The sequence below is a fragment of the Lepisma saccharinum genome, chromosome 16 (assembly GCF_977018435.1).
Source record: "Lepisma saccharinum chromosome 16, izLepSacc3.1, whole genome shotgun sequence".
Lineage (NCBI taxonomy): Eukaryota > Metazoa > Arthropoda > Insecta > Zygentoma > Lepismatidae > Lepisma > Lepisma saccharinum.
Window position 1 is genome coordinate 59982281 of NC_139244.1, and position 6065 is coordinate 59988345.

Here is a 6065-nt window from a genome sequence, read left to right on the forward strand (position 1 = left end):
TTATCCTAACCATTCGTCCGGATCGCCTTGCATTTCCAGAATTAGAACGGTTAATGAAGTCGTGACAAAAATCATTTCCGCGCCATGAAGACAGGCAGGCCATTATCAAGGCCGACCGTAAAAGTCCTTTATTTGCCATTGTTACTTCAAAGATGCAATTTCATATGTAGTTGTGGACGGACACGTATCTAGAAATGTATTTCGGGGGCGAGGGTTTCAAACCAAGAGAACCAGAAATAATAATAATAATGTTGAACTTGAAATAATTATACTATTAAATAAAAATAATATTAATTCAAATATGCAAATAGTATTATATTGTTATTATTAAATTTATACAAATAGATAAAAAAGGATAATAATATAACAGCAGGTATTCATTATCTAGCTTATGTGTAGTTAATATGGGCTGGCAAGGAAAGTAATGTCAAATAGATATGCATTATATGCATAAGATATTAATCAGGAACTTTACTTTTCGTCAACTGGATTTTTTGTTGCTCAATAAATATTCATTTTTTTATCATACGTAGCAGTGTGCACAAATCTTTGGTACTGTTATGATCCCAATATAATACTTGCCTTCCAATAAGTTCAGAGGGAATAAATAACCATTGATTATATAACAAAGGCTAAACAAGTATATTTTCATTATTTAATTTTATTATTTGGTAAGTCTTTTGGTGGGAGTCCGGACCCCCATGACATCCCGTAAATACGTTCTTGGTTGTGGAGTATTTATTAGTCGTCCGGTAAACAAAAATGCATAATCAAGATATCTCAATATTATCCCACTGCAAAAATATCAGAACGCTCAATTGCAGAACTTTTATTTTCAATTTGAACACTATACAGTGGTGAGGGAGCATAGTGTGTATGTGTGTACGTACAAGGTGGGCACGAAGTCTCTTTCCCCAATAAATGAAGAAATACATTTATTGGGGAAAGCGACTTTGTGCCCACCCTGTATATGTGTACGTACACATAACATATTTAAAATTATACAAAATATCAAGTTAATACAAGATGTTTTAATAAATAGTCTCAAGCAATAATGCATCTTTTAACATATTTTTTTATATTCAAATATTATTTCATTTACAATTTCTAGTGGGTCAGGTTCACTTGTCAAATTTCCACTGCTCACGAACTTCAGTTTTGGAACCAAACAGTGGAATGGTTACAAGGTGGTAAAAAGGAAGGAATACCCTAATTTAATGTCGTGTTGATTTCGTCCTCAGTCAAAAGGATAACCACATGTACTCAAAAGGTGAAGAAGGGAAAGAATAAAGATTAATAATGTTTTATTTACTACGTCTTGGTTATGGCGATTTCTCTTCCCTCGGGGGAGGGGGGTGTAAAGGGCGGTCTTCCATGCCCAATTGTCAACGTCACTTCCACGTAGTACACCCTGGACTGCATTCTGCAGACGAACGAGGCTCTGGCGACTGGCCCTGGCCAGTATAATTCTGTGTGTTGTCCTGTGTGTTGTCCTTATGTGTGCTGAGTGCCCCTTTACTCAGCTTTTAACCAAAGTCAGAATATTTTAGTTACGACACGACATTAGTTATGTTTATTTTAGTTATGTTAACCTAAGTCAGAATATTTTAGTCTTCCAAAGTTACATATGTGTTATTAGTTACATTTTAGCTCAGGTAAGGGGATGGACTCCGTATAAAGTGACGGGTGCAAAATAGCCTAAGTGCTGACGCACCCAAAATTTTAAATTCAAAATAAAAATTAAAATCTTTCCTCAGAGTAAGTGTACATTTTTCACCCAAGGTGCATCTCATGCAAGCCTCTACAGTCTTCAATAAAATGTAACTTGTGGCCTATAAAATGGTTCGGTTCAGTGGCACTAACATTTATAAGGGTGTAGAACTCGAGTGCACCAAATAATTGTCGTGTTTGTTATCCTGGTGAACTGATTATTGAAGTAATTGATTCGCATAATTTCATGTTTGAATAATCAATATGATGATCTTCCTGAGAGAAATCGCGATTTTAAAGGGTCAAGAAATGTAATTGCCTTAATTGTAATGTCTTGTTGTCGAGATAAAAATCCTATTAATTTAAATATGTTTAATTATTCACAATTTAGTACTTGCTACCAATATAGTACAACACAAATCTTTACATAGTGACTCAAAAATAATTTTCCTGAGTACAATGCATCTTACTCAAATTTTATGAAACACAGATTTCTGAGTAAACTTACTTTCTTAGCAAACTTTGTAAGTTTCGTATACTTGTTAGGACATTTCAAACAATTTTGATTCAGTGTACGCTCTCCACTTAATCGTGGTGTATTCTGAAAATTTGACCTGGTTTATTGCTACAATTCTTATTTATTGTATATATTTATTGAAATAAAACACCAATGCAGTCTTGCAAGTCAAACATAAACAGAAGTCCGACAACTTCAAAATGTGTGGCAATATCTATATATGTGATAAAAGTTGGTTTACCGTGCCGTAAACCAGATAACATGGGAGAATATGCCACTGTATAACACACAATAAGGCGGTAATAAAACTCCTTGTAGCAAGTGTGAATTACTGACTAACACTAGCTACTCTGTTATGATGTGCAAGCACAGTCCATGCGGTGTTACTGTCACCAAAGCAGCCATAATGGAAACTGACTCCCACATGCTGCGAAGAGTTGGATGGAGTGTGATTAACGACTTTGATACGCACCCACTTATTGTATTATTTTAAGTGTTTAATATGTTTAATATGTTAAATTCTATGATGCCGTAATTTGTTTTGTTCAATTGGGTAGTCTGTTATGGTTATGGACTAACCTTAAAACATTTGATTGTGGGGTTGTGAGATACTTCTCAGCCCTGGCCCATATCCATGGTAACGGTTGAAGTTTTTGTGTCCGATGACGTATAACCGGCCAAGTGAATGCATCACTTCAATGTGAAGTCACGTGAAATGACAGAACGACAGTGTTGCAGTATATAGATATTAAACACCAGGACAAGAACAATGTCTAGATGAGGATGTGTACTACAGGCTGTGGAAAAGGAGATACGATAGCCACTAACGCCGTCAAACGGTTGGGCGGGAACTTTACGTCACATACCATGAAGAAGTAATAGGATCTGAGCTGATTATGTCCTTTGCGATTAGTCCACTCATAATTAGTTCACTTCATCAAATGATTTACTAAATCTTATCAATTTACATTGTCGAATTCATTATTTGCGTTCTATTTGGTTTAGGTTCAACATCTTCTCCGAAGAGAAAATTATGCTCATTTCTTTGTTTTCCTTGACCCTGTACATCCAGGGTCAAGGAAGTCAGTAATAAGGTGTGTTATATACAGTGTACGTACACCTATAGATTGAATTGCCGGGGAACTAAGTGAGGTGAGTATATAATTTTATATTACGCGTACTATTATAGTGGTACCACAAGCAAAGAAACCTGCTAAGACTCGCGACTCCTGTGCACCGTACTCCATTGTGGAGGGGAGGGGGAGAGTGGAGCATGCTCTCTTATAGTCCGAGTGGAAGGGAAGAGAAGAAAGGTGCGCGGGGACTTTTCGACGAAGGTTTTTTTTCTTGTGGTCGCTTTATAAGTAAGGGGAACTGTGATTGGTCATTCATCTATTTTATCACTTTTTCATCATCTCAATTGACTTAAATGGCCAGAAGAGCATAGTAAATTTATCAAATATAAATACAAACACGTACCGTTTAATAAATAACCAAAATAGAATGAAAATTTAGCAGTTTGTATTTTTATTGCTTTATGTGAATATGTAGGGAAAAGCGAGAGAGAATTGTACACCAATGGCAAAAGAAATGGTAGGTGAATTGCCCATCACCATTTTCCTCCAGTCTGTTTTCCCAAATCTGGTGATCACAAATTGAAAAAAGCAGAGGACAACATCTGCTTTCCATTATTTAAAACAACACAGGATGTAGAAAAAAAAATAGCGATGGACAATTTGCCTACTATTATCTATCTATTCAAGAATAAAAATACATCTAAATTTAGAACCACAGTAAAGAGCTTGCTAATGTAACATTTGTTTTATAGAAGATTATTTGGGTCACATTTTCCATTAATGGACATTAACTTTAAAACTTTTTCTTATTATTACAAAATTGTTTTTACTAATTTAATAGATATAACTAGACTATAGGTTAATTTACTTGTATTCAAAATTAGACATTAATATTATTGACATATCCCATATCATAGTGAAATGTATACTTGTATGATCAAGTGAATGGAAATCAAGGAATTAATATTTGTAGTTGGATTTTGTTTTAAATTAATGTTTCAAGAAAACTATGTATATTTCTGCCCTGAAGGAAAAAGTATTGACGGATTGAAAGTATTCCAGTCAAAATTTATGTGTCTTTACAATTCGATTAACTCCATTACATGCCCGGTCATGAGTAATTATCCTTAGGAGCGCACAATTCCTCCACCTTTCTCCAATTCATATTTCATATGATTGGTAAGGACCACTGCTGCGAGGCTTCATATCACAAATTCTTCACACTATATATTGTCACGATTAACACTACTGTTTATTTTCATTAATTTCTACATAATTCCCACATAGGTATGAGGATGACTTTAAATAAATATACCTTGTATCATCTTAAACTTAACTTCTGACATGCAAATGAATGATACAATCAATGCTTCAAATGTTCAAGTTATGAAATATCAAATTTATTGCTTATTTTCACGAATTAACAGTTTGTCAGAAACATAAGTGGAATGCAAGTATCATCATATGTTAAAATAAAAACAAACAAACATGGCACAGTGAATTTGTCTTTGCTGTGAAATGTATTTAATCAAATCATCGTTCATCCTCATCGTCGAACGTGCCTTTGCATGTTAACCTGAGACTGCAGTGGGGTGCCCAGGATTTTCGAAAGGGAGGGGTTACGTACACAATTTTTTGTAGTCATCCCTCATTTTGCCATCTTTTCCTACATTTGACGTTCTTTCTCTTTAGGAATACTGGGCCAAATGGGGGGTTATAACTCCCACCTACTCCCCATTGGGCACGCCACTGCCTAAGAGAATGAAATATTACTTCATGCCAAGTTTGCGTGAAAGCAAAGTTGAACAGTAACGGTGCCGATCAGCAATTCAGATCATTGTTTGACTTACATCACGGTCCTTCTTGAGAAACCCGACAAACGTTTCAAAATAATTTCGTACAGAAACTACTCATCGTTCGATATGGAGAGTTTTGAAACTGACGCTAAACATTTTCACTGGGACAATATTAAGCATTTCGAGAGTATTGACAAAAAGTAAAAAAAAAGTAAACTTTCTTAATAATGGTATTAAGACTATTTTCGATAAGCATGCCCCTATACGTACTGCACGAATAGCCAAGAAAAAAGTACCGTGGGTAACCGACAATACCAAACTATTAATGAAACTTAGAAATAATGCTCTCAGAAAATATAAACTGACGAACAATTCGTCACATTGGGATTATTATAAAGAACTGCGGAATTTCACCACGTCGGTCATAAGACAGGAGAAGAAAGCCTACCTCTCGTTCCACATCAATAGAAACGTCCATGATTCGAAATTAATGTGTAAAGAGATAAAGAAATGTGGTATTTACGGAAAGGTGGAGCCGAGTGTCCCACACTTTTTAAATGATCCGCATCTGTTAAACACCCACTTTATTGACAGCGCCAGTCCCTCTAACCAAGAAACCGATCTCATCCTCGAAGAGTGCGAACGCTTCCTTACAACTACATTTACTGAAAACGGCGACACCTTCTTCTTTCGACCCGTCAAAGAAGTAGAAATTGGACAACTCGTGTCCAAAATCCGTTCCAATTTCTGTGGCACAGACGGCATAAACCTAAAAATGATAAAGCTAATTCTTCCACACATTATTTCACCTCTGACTCACTTGATAAATTTCTCGTTAGATAAGAACACCTTTCCCCTTGCATGGAAGGAGGCTAGAATCCTGCCCTTGCCGAAGAAACGACACGTGACCGACATGAACGACTTACGACCAATTAGTATATTACCTATCTTATCAAAAGTTATCGA